General features: G+C 41.4%; 1 protein-coding gene across 3 annotated transcripts in view; it reads left to right on the top strand.

Moving 5' to 3' along the window:
- The window catches only part of LOC141079413 (transient receptor potential cation channel subfamily V member 1-like), a 182384-nt gene that overhangs the window by 30779 nt on the left and 130140 nt on the right, over nucleotides 1–21465 (top strand). The window contains exon 1 of one of the 3 annotated variants that reach the window (XM_073565332.1): nucleotides 13544–13874. The exons of 1 other annotated variant lie outside the window; for it this stretch is intronic. The gene's annotated coding sequence lies outside the window, so the exon portion shown is untranslated. Of the gene's footprint in view, nucleotides 1–13543; nucleotides 13875–14955; nucleotides 15130–21465 lie in introns of those variants that run through there. One more of the 3 variants, XM_073565324.1, reaches the window with a different exon arrangement.

Below are 21465 nucleotides of genomic sequence, written 5' to 3'. Positions count from 1 at the left end.
CCTTAATTTTAGAAACAATAGTTTTTTTTGTTAGTGGCTGTATCTGGACAGTCATGTTGTGAGTTTCTATACTGTATATTGATATTTTCATTGATTACATTACACTCATTATTTAAATGGAGAACTAATCTCTGGATCTGTCTGCAATAGATTTGCTGATGCTTCATTAATATACAAAGTCTTTAGCTCAGGTTACATGACATAGTACATATGGATACTTTAATGGCCATTGACATAAATTGGCCTGTGTTCAGCATTTATCTTCTACTAATGTATGCAGACGTGAGTAAGCACCAGGGAACGCAGAGAAATTAAATGCTAAGTGACAGGCCCTGTGTGAATACATTTGCTGATAATAAGTAATGTTTAGAACTGAAAGGTAATAATAATAACAACTGTGACTCTGGAAAGCCCGGATGTGACTCTAATTTTCTATTTATTTTAATAAGTCACATGTCATACTACACTTATTTTACCATGACTGTGAAATCCCCACATATTTTTCTCCGTATCATTCACATGCACGGTGTGGTGACCCCATAGTGCCACCACCCATACAGTATGGTATTCCTCAATTCTCCCACACACATTATGAGGCTGCCTCAGTGCCCTCTCAAAGTATGATGTCCCCACAATTCCCCCACACATTATTAAGCTCCTAAAGTGATCTCTACACAGCATGATGATATCTCTACAGTGACCCTCCATCATATGATGTCTCCACAGTTCCCGTTTACAGATTATGAAGTTCCCATAGTGACATATCAACATAGTATGATGACCTTCACCTCCCCTGATCACCGTATGATTAACACTACACACAATATAACGGCCCCAACAGCCCTCTCCTCCCACACAGTATCATGTCCACAAAGTTCCACCCACACATATGAGGATCCCACAGTGACCCCCATCATAGTATGATGTTCCCCACTCCCATCTACCACTTAATATGATGCTGTCACAGTCCATACCTCACAGTATTATGACTCCCATGGTCCCAACCACACACAATATGATGTCCCCACAATGCTGCCACACTCAGTTTAGCGGCACCCACAGCCCTCCCAGAGACAGGATTATGCCTTCACAGCCACCACCCCCACACAGTATGACAGTATGATACCTCTACAGCCACCAAAATATTATGACTGTCACCGACCCCTACACACAATGTGATGCCCCCACATACCCCCATACACTATGACAGTTTGATGGCACTATGATACAGAATGATGGCAAAAGTCATTGCACCCGCTGCGCTGAGACTTCAGTCTGTATACCTGTGATAACATTTCTTGCTATTTACTGCAGTTTTTTAGTATTATCATAAGAAGACTGGATCTCATGATATTTTTTCTTTTATGGATAATTACTCATGTTCCATCTCAAAAAGATTGTGGACAAGGGCAAGTTGGTATGAATGTGAGTTAGTGAGCAAATTGCTGTAAATAAAAGATCAGATAATCATTGACGTGTAACTTCACACAAAACTCCACAGATATTTAATGTGTTCTTTTGAGCGTTGCTTATCTGTTAAAATAATCTATTTAGGAATTTTTTTCTTTATCTCAGAATTTGGCCTGAACCTAGAGTTACACATAAGCTGGCGCTGCCTAGGGGGCGCTATCAGGGGGCACGTGAACGAGCGCAGGGAGTGCAGGAACAGGGCACGCAGTGCACAAGGACCTGAGCACAGGACTTGGCCCTAAGCAGTCACATGACTACGGGGCGGAATCACCGCGTATGAGTACAAGGAAGGAAACTGAGTGCGGCAGCGTGCAGGGCCCAGACAGCAAACATGGTCAAGGAGAGCAGAGGGTCTAAAGCCAGCCAAAAACAAAGTACCTAGGGATAAGTCAAAGAGTAAACGGAGACAAGCCAAGGGGTCAGATAACCAGGAGGGACAGGGCAGTACAAGGCAGGATGCAGAGGCATGAGTCAAGGGACAGTCCGAGTCATACACAGCAAAGCATACAAGCACAGAGGCACAACGTTTATGGACGAGTAACCTGGGTCAGCTACCACAAACCGAGTATACGGAAGTATCATGACACCAAATCTAGGAACTGCCAACATTAAATAGCCACCCCAGAACCAAAGAGAGGCGAACTAAAATTAACCCAGACCTGACCAGGATGGAGGCGGAACCATCCTGTCCAGAGTCATGACAACTTGATCATATGGTGCCATTAATTCCACAGCGTTTCACAGACATTATCTCTGTCCCTATTGGAGCTCACAATATAATTTCCCTTTTAGTCTGTTTTTGGAGGGTAGGAGAAACCAGAGAACTCAGAGGAAACCCACCAAACACGGTGAGAACATGCAAACCCCCTGCAGATATCCTTGGCGAGAGAGTCGGAGCTACTAACAGCTGGTTGATGAGGATGCCCAGTGTTGTACCCAGGGGTGGACATATCATTGGTGCTAACTGTGCGGCCTCACAAGGGCCTAAGAGGTAAGGGGGCCCATTTCCGCCTCCAAAGCAGGTAAATTTGTGCATTATGGTGAACTGTTGAGTTGCAAAAGGGCCTATATACTGTTCTTGGACAGGGGCCCTTATCTGTCGTTTGTATCCCCCACTCATTTGATGTTCGTGACCTCTCCAGGGGATAGGTTATCAAATTAATATGCCTAAACAACCCATTAAAATCAGAAGCCAGTTATAGTTCAATTGGATTGCCATTCTTTTTAACATGGTTTGCAATTAAAAAATAAGTGCAATTTTCGTCACAAAGTTCAAACCGCAAAGTTATGGGATGTGCTCCAATAGGGTTTTGCAGTGGCTGAAAGTGCAGAAAGACTAAGGCCGCTTTCACACTTCAGGCTTTCGGTATCCGGCATGGGGCGGCGAAAAACCGGACTGCCAGATCTGGCCGCATACGCAGACACCGAATCCTTCTTTCTGCCGGATATATTCCTGGCAGAGAAGGTTTCCGGGCATGCGCAGTTCGAAAAACCGGTCCGGCGTTGGGAAAAAACGTTGCATGCAACGTTTTTTCCAGACGCTGGACCGGCTATTTTCCCCTGATCCGGAAAAAAACGGACGCGCTGCATTGCCATCCGGCGCAATGCAGCAGCAATGAAACAGCACGGGGAAAAAGCCGGATCTGGTCGTAACAGGCGCCGGATCCGGCAGTCAGGTTTTTCGCCACACCATGCCGGATACCGACGAAAGCCTGATGTGTGAAAGCGGCCTTACAGGGGTTTTTCCCCACAAAAATAAGTTTATTTTAATTAATAGATCTTGGAATAATAATAACTTTCACAAATGGATGTGTTTAAATAAAATGTTCCTGTGCTGAAATAATCTTATAAATGTGTCCCTGCTGTGTACTGTGTAATGGCTGTGTCTGACCGTACAGGAACATGGGCTGATCATACCACATCTCCTGGGCAGGGGAGGAAGCAAAAGAGAATATACAAAGTGAACAGCAGGGGATCGTAAATTATTCTTTTTGGAAGGGAAAAAAAATGTCTCTGCCTGTTTTTAAACAATGTTTTTCTTCAAAGAAAGAATCATTTGAGATCCCATGCTGCAGTGTCTTTACATGTTTTACTGCAAGAAAAGGAAGAAAGGTCCAGCCCCAGAAATTTAAAATCCAGGATTTTTATTGTATCATATTTAAAATACATTCATGGCTGCTTGTGATCAAGTAACGGCAACAAAGTTCACCACATGGGGATATTCTCCAGGTCTCTGTACGCGTTTCGAGCACAAGTGCTCTTAGACTCTGAGTCTAAGGCTGTGCGCACACGCTGCGGATTAGGTGCGGATTCATCCGCGCGGATTTTGTAAAATCCGCAGGTGAAACCGCAGGTCAAAAGACCTGCGGTTTTACCTGCGGATTGCTCTGCGGTTTTGCCCTGCGGTTTTTCATCTCCTCAATGGAGGAGATGGCAAACTGCAGCAGAATCCGCAGAAAGAATTGACATGTCAATTCTTTCTGCGGATTGAAAACCGCAGATAATCCGCGCGGAAAATTCCGCACCGTCTGCACTGCGTTTTTTGATTCCCATAGGGAATCATGGTACTGTACACCGCAGCAGAAACTGCTGCGGGTCCGCAGCGGCCAAAACCGCTGCGGAACCGCAGCAAAATCCGCAGCGTGTGCACACAGCCTTAGAGCACTTGTGCTCGAAACGCGTACAGAGACCTGGAGAATATCCCAATGCGGTGAACTTTGTTGCCGTTACAGGATCACAAGCAGCCATGAATGTAATTTAAATATGATACAATAAAAATCCTGGATTTTAAATTTCTGGAGCTGGACCTTTCTTCCTTTTCTTGGAGTCATTATACGTCCTGGCAGAGACGTGTCCGCGCTCAGAGCTTTTCAATAGTTCTTACGAACTTACAAGAGGTGAGCTGAAATTTATCTTTTTCAGTACATGTTTTACTGCCCCGCTCCCCTGCCCAGGAGCTGTGGTATGACCAGACCATGTCCCTGTAAGTTCAGACACAGGCATTACACAGTACACAGCAGGGTCACATTTATAAGATTATCTCAGCACAGGAACATTTTATGAAAACACATCCTTTGAAAAGAGTGCCTAGCTTAGTGGGAAAAGGCATAGCCGATTGCAGACCAACAAATTCATCATAATTTCCCCTTGAAAAGTGTAGGAAATTTATTCAGAAATGTCCATGAATGGAGTTAATTTCTGATGATGTCTCACAGCAGCTAAAAGATGCAAGAAGTTCATTAGGAGGCAATGTTAGTGAATTTAGTGCATCTTACTCCAACACATCCTGGATCCGGGTTGGTGGTCTTAAGCCAGTCTTAATAAATTGCTCCCTTTGTGTGTAGTTATGTAACATTAAAGGTATATTCCAAGTAACACAAAGAACAGCTGAAAAAGTGGCCACACGACTTACCTAATATACTTTCTTTAGTTCTGACATTTGTACCATATTTTATTTTCACTGGTGGACCAGCCTAGTAATATTAGGCTATAGAGATAAGTCCTACTAGGATATATGGAGTTCTACGAGTTGGCTCTCTTGCTCAGGCATATGGACATCATAGAAGGGGTCACTTCATTCTGGACCGCTCTTAATGACCCAAAATGGACAGAAGCTCATAAATTACATGCACTTTTTTCAGTTGAATGCCTAATATGAGGAATATCAGTTTACTAGTAGACTGACAAACGGAGACCATAATGACCAGATTGCAAAGCCAACTTCTATTTGCAAAGGAATTGTCTTTGTGAGGGAACTTATTTAACTAAAATGTAATGTTCCCATATAAATACGAAGGAGGTGATAATGTCTATATCCATGCAAGAAGGCAGCTGCTCATATAGACAGCATTTCAGGTAAGGGCTAGTATAGTATCACCTTCACAGATAAGCCCGAAATACACAAAGTAGTCTGTAATTCAGGAAGACTATGGGCCTGATTCATCAAAGTTTTCACTGCAGAATTCTCGCGTAAAAGTTTTGAAAAGTTGCAAACTTTTGTGACTTTTGGCGTTTTCACACCACTCATCAGATGCTCCTGATTCATGAAGCGGTGTAGGACCCTTAATGAATCAGGAGCGTTTGATGAGTGCATACCCCTCATCAAGATCAGTGTGATAAGATCAGGGCCTATGTTTTGAAATACAGATATGACTGAGGAATGGCTGTCCTCCACGTAGCCATACCACCAAAGGACCCCAACCACTTTTCCTCTTATCTCTTTCCCCCCATCCTACCAATAACAACACACACTATAGGTTTGGATAAAATGGCAACAGTAGCCTTTATTAATTACATTAACATTAACAATATTATTACTAATATTGACCAAAATCCAAGGAAGCGTCTTTGGAAGCTCAAACAATAAAACCTAGCATTGTCAGTGACTGTTCTTTGCCCCCCAACTGTATCATGTCAGTTCAGGGGCCTTGAGCTGAATGGCGCCCCTTGATTTGTCCCTCTAAGACCTTGATTCAGTAGGTACTCCCTGAATATTTCTTAACACTTATAAAAGGGAGTAGGGGGTTGACTCCGCCAAAAATCAGTCCACTATCCCCCTCTTTACTATACCACCAATTGGCTTTCCAAAGACCCATTCCCGCCAGCTGCCATGACATGATGTTATAACTCCGAGCAGCTGAAGAATACTTAAATCTTAATCTTTAAATTTTCATATCAAAGGCATGGAGCCAACCTTAGGGAATGGTGGGATGCTGATCCACTAATGGACTGCCCATTCACTTCCCATCAAACCCTATATACTTGGTTACAACCACCAATTAGAAAGCATCAATATGACACTCCAATAACACCCCCCAAAACTTTTCTGTGTGGCCTTGATCCCAAACAAACTAAAACACCATCTTAGGCCCCTAGACCTGGAACACATCCTGTTCATGAGGTCCTCCCTTTTAGCCCCTTTGGGTCACAGTATGGGCCCTACTTGCCGGTGACCATGGAAATGCCTCTTCTTCATCTTACGAAACAGATTTCTTCTCATGGTCACAGCTAAGAGCGGAACAGCCAAGGCTGAGAACAGCGAGTTTGTTTTGTCTTCCTGTTCCTCACTATTTACAAGAACTCCCGATACAAGAACCTATTATTTATACCAGACAATCGGCCATTAACCCATCAGTGTAATGGGGTGGTTAACAGTTCCAGCCAATTCTACCTCATTACTTATTGAAACCAGCACAACAAACTTACATTGTAGAGAGTGTCTTTTATTAGGAAACACATTAATTATTTAAATATTCAAAATCGCACATTTTGTCATCTTCTTCACACCGCTTCCTGTGTGGCTCAGACGAGGAGAGTGTTGAAAGCTTCACTAACTTAAAGAGGTATTTCAGTTTCGGTAAATGAAGCTTCCTCAATGTACTGTAGAAAGCAACGTTATATGATTTTCTGATATACTTTTGGAATTCATTTCTAATATTTTTCAAGATCTTTTCTTGCAATCATTCATTGTGAACTTTCTGTGTTCCCTGATCTGTCCTGATCATGCGGTGATCATACAGGTGCAGAGCTGTACAGTACTGTTCATAGAGTACCCAGAGCGGGACTTAGGTTACTTTGCACCACGTGCAACACCCTCTTACTTTCCATACAGAGTATGCTTACTTTCCATACAGAGTACATTGTAGTGCCTAAATAATACAGTCATTCAGTGGCTAACTAACCCTCTGAAAGGGGACCTGTCACCAGGTTTTTGCCACCCATATCTGAGAGCAGCATAATGTGCAGACCCTGATTCCAGTGATGTGTCACTTACTGGGCTGCTTGCTGTCATTTTAGTAAAATCCCTGTTTTATCCTTTGAAGAAGATCTAGCAGTCCTCTCAATGCTGAGACCTGTATATCCCTACCCACACCTCATGTAATGTACACAGAAAGATGCCAATTACTGGTGGTAGTGGGGGTTATACAGATCTCATGAATATGGAGCAAAAAGTTTACTAGTCCTCTAGTGATAATCTCCAAATTTTGAAAAAAAAAATACACTAAGCAGCCCAGTAAGTGACAAATCGCTGGAATCAGGGTCTCTGTCTACAAGTCATGGCCAAAAGTTTAGAGAATGACAAAAATATTAATTTTTACAAAGTCTACTGCTTCATTTTTTATAATGGCAATTTGCATATACTCCAGAATGTTATAAAGAGTGATCAGCTTAACAGCAATTACTTGCAAAGTCAATATTTGCCTAGAAAATTTACTTTATCCCCCAAAACACATTTCAACATCATTGCAGCCCTGCCTTAAAAGGACCAGCTAACATCGTTTCAGTGATTGCTCCATTAACACAGGTGTGGGTGTTGATGAGGACAGGGCTGGAGATCAATCTGTCATGACTAAGTAAGAATGACACCACTGGACACTTTAAAAGGAGGCTGGTGCTTGGCATCATTGTTTCTCTTCTGTTAACCATGGTTATCTCTAAAGAAACACGTGCAGTCATCATTGCACTGCACAAAAATGGCCTAACAGGGAAGAGTATCGCAGCTAGAAAGATTGCACCTCAGTCAACAATCTATCGCATCATCAAGAACTTCAAGGAGAGAGGTTCCCTTGTTGCCAAAAAGGCTCCAGGGCGCCCAAGAAAGACCAGCAAGCGCCAGGACCGTCTCTTAAAAGTGTTTCAGCTGTGGGATCGGGCTACCAGCAGTGCAGAGCTTGCTCAGGAATGGCAGCAGGCAGGTGTGAGTGCATCTGCACGCACTGTGAGGCGGAGACTCTTGGAGCAAGGCCTGGTCTCAAGGAGGGCAGCAAAGAAGCCACTTCTCTCCGGAAAAAACATCATGGAAAGACTGATATTCTGCAAGAGGTACAGGGAGTGGACTGCTGAGGACTGGGGTAAAGTCATTTTCTCTGATGAATCCCCTTTTCGATTGTTTGGGACATCTGGAAAACGGCTTATTCGGAGAAGACCAGGTGAGCGCTACCACCAGTCTTGTCTCATGCCAACTGTCAAGCATCCTGAAACCATTCATGTGTGGGGTTGCTTCTCAGCCAAGGTAATGGGCTCTCTCTCAGTCTTGCCTAAAAACAAAGCCATGAATAAAGAATGGTACCAGAATGTCCTCCAAGAGCAACTTCTCCCAACCGTCCAAGAACAGTTTGGCGATCAACAATGCCTTTTTCAACATGATGGAGCACCTTGCCATAAAGCAAAGGTGATAACTAAATGGCTCAGGGAACAAAACAGAGAGATTTTGGGACCATGGCCTGGAAACTCCCCAGATCTTAATCCCATTGAGAACTTGTGGTCAATCATCAAGAGACGGGTGGACAAACAAAAACCTTCAAATTCAGACAAAATAAAAGCATTGATTTTGCAAGAATGGACTGCTATCAGTCAGGATTTGATCCAGAAGTTGATTGAGAGCATGCCACGGAGAATTGCTGAGGTCCTGAAGAAGAAGGATCAACACTGCAAATATTGACTTGCTGCATTAACTCATTCTAACTGTCAATATAACCTTTTGTTACTCATAATATGATTGCAATTATATTTCTGTATGTGATAAAAACGTCTGACAAGCACACATAAAAACTAGAGGCCAGCAGATTATGTGAAAATATAATATTTGTGTCATTCTCTAAACTTTTGGCCATGACTGTATACATTATGCTGATCTCAGATTAGGGGCAAAAATCTGGTGACAGATTCCCTGTAATAATCTAGGTGCATCTTTTCTTTTCATGTTTGGGTACCAAGCGTCTTATTCACAGTCCAGGTGCCTTGTCTATATTGTCCAGCTGAGACCCCTTTAGTGACAGCACTCTGTACCATCTCATGTTTATGCACATTATCACCCAATCAAAATAGTTTTTACCCTCCGAAAGTAAATATATAGTGCTCCTATTGAATATCAGCAGAGATCTTAAAAACAGGGATGAATGGATACACAAATTATATTAAAATGTGTACCTGCATTTACCATTGTACAATAATTACTAAAAATGGTGGACAAGGCTTGTTTTCATGTGTTCTAGAGGGATTTTATACCTGCCGAGATAGTTGAAAAAAGTTTATAGAAAAAGGGGTCATAGTTAACAGGTGTAAGTAATTGAGCCAAATTCATTAATGGCAAGTGTACATGTATGCCTGTCATGTGCTGGTGCAAGGGAGATGCAACCAATTAGATAAATTGGGCACTTTACAGCGGCATGTACAAGTATGGGCACCCCTGTTCAAAATTAATGAGAACAGTTAAGCAAATTGAAGATGTATTGATCTCTTAAATCCCTAAAGTTAAGGATGACACATTTCCTTTGTATTTTAGATAAAAAAAAAAAATAAATATATACAGTGAAGGAAGTAAGTATTTGATCCCTGACTCATTTTGTAAGTTTTCCCACTGACAAAGACATGAACAGTCTATAATTTTAAGGGTAGGTTCATTTTAACATTGAGATATAGAATATGAGAAATAAAATTCAGAAAATCACATTATATAAATTACATACATTTATTTGCATTTTGCAGTGAGAAAAAAGTATTTGATCCCTCTGGCAAACAAGACTTAATACTTGGTGGCAAAACCCTTGTTGGCAAGGAAAGCAGTCAGACGTTTTTGTAGCTGGTGATGAGGTTTGTGCACATGTCAGGAAGAATTTTGCTCCACTCCTCTTTGCAGATCATCTCTAAATCATTAAGATTTTGCAGTTGTCGCTTGGCCACTTGTAGCTTCCACTCCCTCCATAAGTTTTCTATGGGATTAAGGTCTGCAAACTAGCTAGGCCACTCCATGACCTTAATGTGCTTCTTTTTGAGCCACTCCTTTGTTGCCTTGGCTGTATGTTTTGGGTCATTGTCTTGCTGAAAGACCCAGCCACGACCCATTTTTAATGTCCTGGCGGAGGGAAGGAAGTTGTCACTCAGTATTTTGTGGTACATGGCTCCATCTATTCTCCAATTGATGCGGTGAAGTAGTCCTGTGCCCTTAGCAGAGAAACAACCCCAAAACATAATGCTTCCACCATCATGCCTGACAGTGGGGATGGTGTTCTTTGGTTTATAGGCAGTATTTCACTTCCTCCAAACACAGCGAGTTGAGTTAATGCCAAAGACCTCAATTTTTGTCTCATCTGACCACGGCACCTTCTCCCGAACACTCACAGAATCATCCACGTGTTCATTGGCAGACTTCGGATGGACCTGCACATGTGCCTTCTTGAACAGGGAGACCTTGCGGGTACTGCAGTACCAATGGTTTTCTTGGTGACTGTGGTCCCAGCTGCCTTGAGATCATTCCCCCCGTGTAGTTTTAGGCTGATCTCTCACCTTCCTCATGATCAAGGATACTCCACGAGGTGAGATTTTGCATGGCACCACAGATTGATGTCGATTGAGAGTCATTTTGTAATTCTTCCATTTTCTTACTATTGCACCAACAGTTGTCTCTTCTCCCCCCAGCGCCTTACTTATGGTTTTGTAGCCCATACCAGCTTTGTGCAGGGCTATGATCTTGTCTCTGCCATCCTTAGAAAGCTCTTTGGTCCTGCCCATGTTGTAGAGGTTAGAGTCTGACTGATTAATTGAGTCTGTGGACAGGAGTCTTTTATAAAGGTGACTATGTAAGACAGCTGTTTTTAATGCAGGTAACGAGTTGATTAGGAGCGTCAATCTGGTCTGTTGGAGTCAGAACTCTTATTGGTGGTAGGGGATCAAATACTTATTTCTCACTGTAAAATGCAAATACATTTATATAATTTATACAATGTGATTTTCTGTATTTTTGTTTTGATATTCTATCAATATTAAAATTAACCTACCCTTAAAATTATAGACTGCTCATATCTTTGTCAGTGGGCAAACTTACAAAATCAGCAAGGGATCAAATAATTATTTCCTTCACTGTATTTATCTTTTACATTTCAAAAATTACAAAAAGGAAAATGAGTGAGCCAATGCAAAAATTTGGGCACCCTGAAGGATTAGCACCTAGCTGCACCACTTTTGAAAGTATCACAGCTTGTAAATGCTTTTTGTAGCCAGACAAGTCTTTCAATATTTGTTTAAGGGATTTTCATCGATTCATCTTTGGAAAATTCTTCCAGTTCTATGAGATTCCTGGGTCGTCTTGCATGCACTGCTATTTTGAGGTTTAGGTGTTTGATGTTCTGATTTGCCTCTCTAGCAATCATACGAGCAGCTTGCACTGAAATTTTCCTTGGTCTTCCAGACCTTATCTTGACCTCCACTGTTCCTGTTAACTGCCATTTCTTATTATATTTCTAACTCAGAAAAGGCAAAAATTGAAAATGCTTTGCTAGCTTCTTATAACCTTCTCCTGCTTTGTGGTCCTCCACCATTTTCATTATCAGGGTACTAGGCAGCTGCTTAGTAGAACCCATGGCTGGTGTTTCTTGGCACAAGGTTAGAGGAGGCTGGGTTTTTATAAAGCTGGGAAATTTGCATCACCAGGCCTTTTAACGATCATAGTGAGCAAGAAGTAACCCTATACGTTTACATATCACTGTATGTATATATATATATATATATATATATATAAAAACAATGCTAACCTTAAATGAGTACACCCTTTTTGTAAGTAAGATTTTATTTAATATCTCACTGAGTACAAGAACAGTTTCCAAAATGTTGCTGACTGATTTTCATTGAATATTTTTTTGACCCATAACATGGGTGAATAAAACATTATACTTTAAAAAACCCTTCAATATTCATTACAAACATCTTCAGTTTTATTCAAATTAGTTGATGCAAAAAATGAATACGCCTGACATCAAAATCTACTACTGTATATCCAGTATGTTGAATGACCTAAATGATTTTTAAGGACAGCACCAAGTCTTCAGGGCATGCAATGAACAAGCTGGTGGCTTTTTGATTGTTAGTAGGGATGAGCGAATATTTTCGGATAATTCCTTATCCGAATAGCTGTAGCGCTTACCGAATAGCTGCATCGGAAAACCTGGATATCTGGAGCGCTCCCGATGAGTGATTGTCACAACACGTGCATGGAGAGCCTGACTGTCTCACAGCCGGGTCACATGCAGATGCGGAACCGAACAGCTGATTATTTTTAGCGTTCCAGGTATCCGGGTCCCCGATGCAGCTATTCGGTAAGCGCTATAGCTATTTGGATAAGGAGTTATCCTAAGCTATTCGCTCATCTCTATTTGTAAGTTATAAGGTTTCTACTCACTCCCTGATGTAGGCACCAGAAGAGGTTTAGGTAAAACGTCTAGGCTCGCACTTGTGCAGTGTCGAGCAGCTTCCCGCGCATGCGCACTGAATCTGGTTGTATGCGCCCAGTTTCATTGACTGTATACACATCTCCCGGAGACCTTGCTCATCACGGGCACTGTAACCACGCTCATCACTGTACATGCACGGGGAGCCGCTCAACTCGGGATTTTAGAGCTTCTTCCCGTGACGTTGGCGCACCCCCGAACATCAGAGTGCTGACAATATGACGAGCCTGTGACTGAAATAAAATGAAGTGCCACCCCTAGGACTGAATGAGAAGGTACTATATACCTATAGAAAGTGATTTTTGGAGATGATTACGGCGCCTTTTGAATTGAAAATACACATTGCATCATTAACACTCTATGGACAGTTTAGTTTCTAAAGATGACATGACAGGTTCCCTTTAACAACTGGTAAATGCACCCAATATTCACTATTAATACGTATCCCCCTATGTGAGTATTCACACAAACACCAGTATTAATGTAAGTCCTTACTCACCCTAGATCCTGTCCACGTGCCATGGCTATTAAGCGAATCCTACAGGGGGTGACATCTAGCACATTAACCCTTTCATCATTTCCTCCTTACACTGTAATTTGCTATTATTAAAGTCAATTTTAGAATTACTCTACATTGACAAACATGTCAGGTGCAAGCTCAATGAATAACCTACGTATAAAGTGAGGATGAGTCTAGACACAATGTGCACAGGAGCATGATGGAAACTTACAACACTAAGGCTTCAGTGATGAAGATGAGCTTCAGCCCCCTCCTTTCCTGGAGTCAGTTCTCCTATTTTTGCTGGGTGCTCATTTGTGCATCAATTCAATGCTGAACTTCCTGCATTTATTTACTGCTCAGTCTGTAAACCAGCAAAACACAGCGCAGACCCGCCATCAGATGAAGGATTGACCAGCATTTTGCATTTTTGCGCTTGCAGATCTTCTGCCACCGATGTGAAGGATTAGTGAGAAAAGCAGAACTTTTTATTTGTTTTTTCCCCCCCCAGGAAGGATGTGACTATTTTAATTATGGTTAGATCTCAGTGTGTGACTTGGAGCAAGGCTGCAAAGTGAAGCAATAAGACACTGCTACTGCTCCCATTTCAGCACTGGAGAGGGAACATTGGGTTGGAGGACGAAGATGATGGAATGAACTCCACACAAGTAGATGTTCCCTATGTAAGTAGAAGACACAAAGAATTTTAGAATGTCTCCCTGTGATGACTCACAATAAAGCATCTTTCTTTATCATTACTTTTTCCTGGTCTGTTATTTGATACTGAATAGTTGTGTAGAGTAAGGACAAGGTCCGAAACGCGTTAGTGCTACAGGTCCTGAGCTCCTTCTTGGCTATTTAACCCTTATTTTTTCATGTATTTTTTCAATTTACTTTAGAATTTTTTATTAGTTCTGGTGCTGGATTACATTCCTCCATTTTTTTTTCTACCCTGAAAAATCAAATTTGGACAGTTTAGGAATTAGAGGTCAACAAGTCACGGTTACTCAGTTGTCATGATGTGTTGAAATTCTTATGTTCTCAAGATCTAAAGAGGTCTAATGTGTTTTTTAGGGTTACCATAACGCATGGTCATGAAATAGGATGTCAGGACAGTGTGACGGCGCTGTACATGGTGTCATCTGCAGTCTCTATAGATCTAGTTCCTCATTTTTGCTAGTTCTGTGGTTACTGTAGGTTGGGTGTGCTCTTATCTCCGAGCCCAGCACAGCATGGGTGGTTCTGCAAACCCCAGGAAATATATCTATACCAGCAGATGGGTTCCTTTTTGTCAACTCTTTCCTTTATATATTGCTGCTACAAAAAGTAGCAGAAACTTATGTCAAGGTTGCTGTGTACTACAGATACAAGTGTGAAAAAAACAAACTCAAGAAGAAACATAATAACTCATAGGGGCTGCAAAGTACTGAGTGAATAGAGTACAATGGAGGAACAGAGAGAGAAGAAAGGGAGGGATTGTGTGTGCTAGAAGAAAAGGGGGCACTCAGATGTAACATGGGAGGGGTAAGAGGGGTTTTACAGAAGGGACTGGGTGTTGTGCTTGGTGCCAGAGAAGAATTGCTAGACTATAAAGTTCATTTAAAGAGCCTACATAATAGTCATATAGGAGCTAAAAAGTATAAATACTTAGAAAATGCTGCTAAAAGTTCATATTCCTCCATCTATCCACCTCCTCTCTTCTCAGCACACAGGGTTAACCTTATACAACGTGACTTATAAAGACAGACAGTCCATCCAATGGCATGCAAAGGCTTGTAGATGGGATTTTAGGCACAGGAGTGAGCTAGACTTCTATTACTCTGCATTGGATCTTCATCTGTGACTTTCATTGCACATAGGACTTATCAGGGTAGACACTTTCTGCCTGTTTTGGTGGCTTCTTCTTACCAGGATTGAAGGCTCTGCCCTGCTGTCACAGTAAGTGGATCATGCATTATTCCTTTAGTAATGATTGTCCTACCTGTTCTCATCAGTTTTAGCTTGAAATCTAAGATTAAAGCAAGCTGATGTAGTTTACCAGAGAGCTGGGGAGTGGACAGAGAGAGGGCTAGAAAAAAATGGCTTCCTATTTAGAGATTTTAGGAAAAATTTGAGATGTTTGGAATCATAAAATTATGAATTTCTATACAGTGATGAGTTATAATTTGGGTAAAAGGAAGAGAAAAGCTATGATGGGGGGTTTAAAGGGCTTCTTGGAATCTGTGTCTGGGTTTGTCTTCTCTCCCAAATATTGGTGCTAGCTAGGGATCTGTCTTAGAAATACATGGAAAAGCTTAGTAGGTAATGTCTAATCTGTATCATGGCTAAAGGAAAGAGGAAAGTATCAAGAAAAGGATTCCCATATATTCACCTTCAATGAGTTTGTGCAATTACTCTACATTAAATCAGTTTTGTTACCTTGTTCTTTAGACACTCCTCTGCGCATTATGACTACATTGTACCAGTGCTTTATTCTAGAGGAAAGTATAATAGGTTCCACATGTAAGACACCAGCTCTTCTAGGATATGAGCCAGGGTGTGTCTTGGGCATTGGTCATACTAGCTCCAAGTTTACACATAGGAATGTTGTCTGCGCCTATAGTACGATCAGCTAGATATTTGCAGAGAAGCAATGGGGGAGATGTTAGGGGCTTGGATATTTTGCATGGGAAACAATCAACTACTGATGGTTCCCACAGGAACTGATCTGATAATTGTGAGCAATGAGGAGCCCAGTGTGAGACATCAGACATAGAAGAATATCTCATACATTGATTTACTGCGTACTTAGATGTCTCTGTCTTTGTACGGAATAAAGGCTTTGTATGTGAATTTCTTAGTGCAGAAATGTCCTTTTTTTGTCTTATACACACAGATTCTTTAAAGTCAGTGAGGTATGTGAGGGTGGTAGATGCCTTTATTACTGTGAGACTTGTGAGGGCTTGCCAAAATCTGATAGACTGGAAAAAATTCCATCTCATAAGGTCAGTTACTGGTAATTTTTTACATGAAAAATGTAATGTCGCCTCAGGATTTAACTTCTTCACCATATATACATTTGTTTTGTTTATCCTTCTCCAAGTCAATATGTATGTATGTATATATATATTTATTTATACATATCTAGAATCCTATCACCATGTAAGCAATACGCTCATACTTGCTCATGTCGAGGTGTCGCTCTGTATGTAGTATGCTCCTATCATACATGTACTTTGCGTATGAAATTATACTGATTATCTTTCCAAATGGCACCCACACCCTTAGTAACCCTTTTCTCAGACCCTTAACATACAGTACATCCTAAAGTCTGCACATTGGGACCTATGACTGTACCACTATGGTTTTGTCTTTTTACCATTTACTCCTCAGACTGGATTGGGTTCTGGCTCTGCATATTCTCATATTCTGTAGGTTAAACCATAAAGATTTGTTGAAGAAACATACAAACTGCTAATCACCACCAATTGAAAGAATCTGGTGCTCTCATTTGCTGAGATAAGAACCACAAGGGAAGGGCGGAGATGACCGAGGAGCTGGTTACGCCTTTGGGGGACGTTCCATTCTAGCCTATGATGTCTGGTTTCACTTGAAACCTAAATGACTCAATCCCATAAAATCTCTGGCAATCTGCCATGATCATTGGAGCAGGCTGCTACAGCTGCACACTTTTCTAGTGACTACTGCTGGGGAAACGCAGTATTGCATGGGGCAAATTTAAATGAATAGATGTAAGAGATCGCGTGCGGAGTTGCCTGTTTATTCTTATTTTTTTTGTTTCTTGTTATTTTTCCTTAGTTCATATATTGTGAATTTGTGCAACATTTTTTTATGTCATGCTGACCGCTTTGTGACCTACGGATGTTATAATTGTGTTATAGCACTTGGTGTTTTTTGGGGGTAGTTATATCCTGATGACATGGGAGCTGAAAAAAATCTCCTATTTGTGGCTGTCCAGATGATGTAAGGAATTATAGTCCTGTCCACCCTTTTTAAGGATCTTAGTAACCTTGCTATGATGTCTTAGAACAGTGTTCCCCAACTCCGGTCCTCAAGAGCCACCAACAGGTCGTGTTTTCAGGATTTCATTAGTATTGCCCAGGTGATGGAATTATTGCCTATGCAAGTACTGAAATTATCACCTGGGCCATACTAAGGAAATCCTGAAAACATGACCTGTTGGTGGCTCTTGAGGACTGGAGTTGGGGAACACTGTCTTAGAACATGTTGGTGGAGAGGCATGATCCGTAACGTTCTAGGGGAGAGAGAGGTGAACAATGGCATAGTTAGGACTGGGTTTGGTGCTAAAAGACATTTAAGAATAGTGAGAAGTTGTGATGTAGGCGGATCTGCCTGATTGAGAGTGTGATCTGAGACTGCCAGGCTGGGAAGGCCAAGACTTAGAGCCCATGTAGAAATGACACTTTTCTTAGTGGATGGAGACAAAAGAGCAGCGAAATGTGGTCCTAGCCAGGGTGATGAACTGTGGCTCTTGGAGAGTGAGATAGAGACTGTGTTTTTTTTCCTTTACCCATTAGTTACCACTGTATCCAGATATAAGAGGAGTTAATAACTCCTGAGAGATGCACCTTAGACCTGAGAGGACAAACGCCATCTACTAGGTACTAGTTACAGAGTCGTCTTTTTGCTATTATAGGGGAGTCTGCTATAATAGGAGCTGATCTGCAATGCACGGAAGCGGCCAATAACCAGTATGACCAAATAGTGCTGTACTGCTCCATTTCTATCCGGCCATTGCCAGTACTGTCAGATGTCAAACCCTCACCCATCTCATATTAATGATCTTTCCAGCGGAAAAGTGATCAATTTCCAAGTAGTGGAAAACCCCTTTAACTCATAAGGATACCCATTAATGTACTATGAATAAAAGATCCAGACTTTTTATAGCTTCTTATAAGGAAAAAGCCCTCTGCTGACACTTTTGTTTATTCATTTCAGCCAAGCCTTAAAAATAGCAAAGAATCCAGAATACTCTTTTGGATTTTTGCCAGTGGTTACAGTTTTTTCCACTGAAACCAGTTTCCATGTGTTCTGTGTAAACCAAAGATAATAGTTCATTCCCCTCACTGTGTACAGCTATTACTGCATAGTTCCTTGCTGAAAATGTGGTTATTAAAATTTAAAAAAAAAATTAAAAAAATAAAAAAAAAACAGAAAATTTGACAAATGAAACATAAAACTTGTCTGGGTGTAATGTATTTCTGTAGATGATTTTTGCTCTATTAAAACTACTGCAATGGTCTTCAGCGCAATCTGTGTACAAACTGTCGAAATCCAGATAAAAATGCAGCTTACCAAAACTCACATATCGAATATAAGAGCCCTGCAGTAATAAAATGAAGAAATGTGTCAGAGTCACTTGTGTTTGGAAAGGGTATTTGGCATCAGATTGTGCCCTCTGTCTCCAGGATGGCAGATTTAGGCTTCATGCTCAAATACTCCATGTTCTCCTCTATGAGCATTGAAGCCTAAGGCACTTTTGGCAGTGAGTATGGACTTTATGCTCGTTTGTTTGGAAGTTCTCTGAACCAGTTTGCCCAACGTGCCCAAAGTCACTGGGAAGTAAGTGCAGAGTACAGCCACGGATAAAGAGAAGACATTACTTATTGTATAGAGCACAAGACGATATGACAGAGAGAAGTGTTCCTATTATAAGAAGGACAATGGAATTTGTCCAGTTTATCCAATTGGATTACTATAAGATTTTCATTGCATACCAGAAGAGGTGGCTCTTGAATGTGGAGATTTTAAAAGGCTTTTCTAAATATCACACTGATGGCATATCACTAAAGTATGGATCCCCATCATTCCAAGGTCCTTATTAAGTGATGTGTTCCCAAGTGGCTGTGCAGGGAGCCGCAGACAACTCCATTTTATTGGTTGTGTAGGCTGCTGCTGCTGCTTTTATTTTGACCTCTGAAAAATGAGAGATAGAATCTGATCCTTATGAACCTCTACTCCATTTTCCCCTAAACCCTAACTACAGTATTGGAACTGGTAAAGGGTTACCCTACTCTCATTGCGCCCCTTCACAACACAATGGAAACAAGTGGAGAATGGGAAAAGGAGAGTCAGCTCACCAATGATGCAGCCACAATCCTGCTGAGAAGTGCACTTAAAAGCCTGGGATCCGGCTGAGGCAAATGAAGAGGAAAAATCCAGCGTAGAAGTAGGTAAGTAAAAGGTCAAGTTTTATTGAAGAAGTAAATCACATCCATAAAAACATGGTAAGTGTGGTTATGGTTACAGTGAATACAACCGACGCGTTTCAGCTCTGATGAGCCGTAGTCATGGTTGTTTAGACCAATGCTCACGTGCTAATAGTGTGTCTTTGGCGTGCTCTAATACTATATTCCAGTCGCCGCAGCTGCATGTCTCACAGCTGTCGAACAACCGCTTCACATGTAGGGATTACCTAACAAATAGGCAATCCCTGCATGTGTTGTGGCTGTCGAACAGCACTGACACATAGAGCCGCGGTGACACTAATATTTTTTTTGAGCATGCCAAAAATACTTAATTAAGACACGAGCATACTCGGATAACACCTTATCCGAGCACGCTTGCTCATCACTAGCCCTAACCCTTATATCTCATTCAATCTCTGTTAAGCCTGGTATAAGAACTTTTATATTACCTGCCATGTATGAAAAGAGCAACCCCTCAACCCCTGCCCTGCCTGATAATAGTCATACCTTCTGACAAATCTGTCCCATCCTGTGTGAATAACATTCATGTTACTATTTTTAGGATCCTAATGTCTTCTTGTATAAATTATCTTAATGAAAGATGAATTGTAGAAAGAAAACAATGAATTTACCATGATATGCACCTTTCTGGATGCTTTCCATACATGCCCGACAAGCTTCTATGGCACCGGAAAGGCCTATGCTATGACCTTCTAGGAAAATGTTCATGTAGCCTGGATGCATGGAAAATATTTGTTGCAGCTTTTTAAAAAAAGGAGAATATTTTACAATGGGTGTGGTACTTCCATATTCTGTAAATCTAGAAGGATTATTCTATTAATTATTTGATTTTCTCATACTTTACTCCTGCTATTTAGTAAAACTGAAGTTTACTATAATTCTGTATACCCCACCTTCTCAATACAATAGCTGTTATTATGCCCGGATCACACTGCTGTATATTCTCTCATGTAAGAGAATCGGATCAATTATGCTAATGACACTCAGCTCAAACTCTGTCAGAGTTTAATGCGAGTGTCAGTGCTCTCTGCCCCGATCCTGTTGCATAAGAGAATCGCAGCACAGGTACGGAGGAGACTGAGATAGTAATTTTTCCATCTCCTCTGCCGGCATTAGCGATAATCACACTGCACTGGGATGACATCTGAGCACAGTCCGATATTTTACATGCAACCTTTGACTTGTATGGGTGTGTGCGATCCAATTCTCAGATGCACTCACAGCATCAGCTGTGTACCGCTAATGGTGACAGGCCATGCGTCCGTTATGAGGCACCTGAGCCAGGTAGAGCCTGTTCAAGTGCCGGCACCCCCCCTCCCCCCACCTGTCATCGCACATTCAAGTGTATTGGCATTCTGGATACTCCCTCTCCCATAATTTTATCTCAGTGCCTAACGTCTCAGCACAGCGGGCGCAATGACATCACTACATGTTACCTGCTGCCCTGAGATGTTCGGTGCATCATAACGCTCGCTGCAGAGAATGAGTGAATTATACTACTTAGAGGACTATGGGAAGTGCATTATAGTATATGGATGACTATGAGGTGCATTATACTGTATGGAGGACTATGAGTAGTGTATTATACTATATGGAGGACTATGTGGAGAACATTATACTACATGGATGATTATGGTGTGCATTATACTATATGGAGGACTATGGGAAATACATTATACTATATGGAGGACTATGGGGTGCATTATACTGTATGAAGGACTATGGGCTGCATTATACTATATAGAGGACTATGGAGTGCATTATACTGTATGCTGGACTATGGAGAGAGCATTATACTAAATGTAGGACTATGAGGAGTGCATTATACTGTATGGAGGACTATGAGTAGAGCATTATACTATATGGAGGACTTTGTGGAGTGCATTATACTATATGGATGACTATGAGGTACATTATACTATATGGAGGACTATAGGGTGCATTATACTGTATGGAGGACTATGGGGTGCATTATACAATATAGGGGACTACGGAGTGCACCATACTGTTTGCAGGACTATGGAGAGTGCACTATATTATAGTT

This window comes from Dendrobates tinctorius, unplaced genomic scaffold (genome assembly GCF_039654945.1).
Source record: "Dendrobates tinctorius isolate UK_male_01 unplaced genomic scaffold, ASM3965494v1 ptg000016l, whole genome shotgun sequence".
Lineage (NCBI taxonomy): Eukaryota > Metazoa > Chordata > Amphibia > Anura > Dendrobatidae > Dendrobates > Dendrobates tinctorius.
The sequence above is the reverse complement of the archived record's forward strand: the minus strand, read 5'-3'. Positions and strand labels throughout refer to the sequence as shown.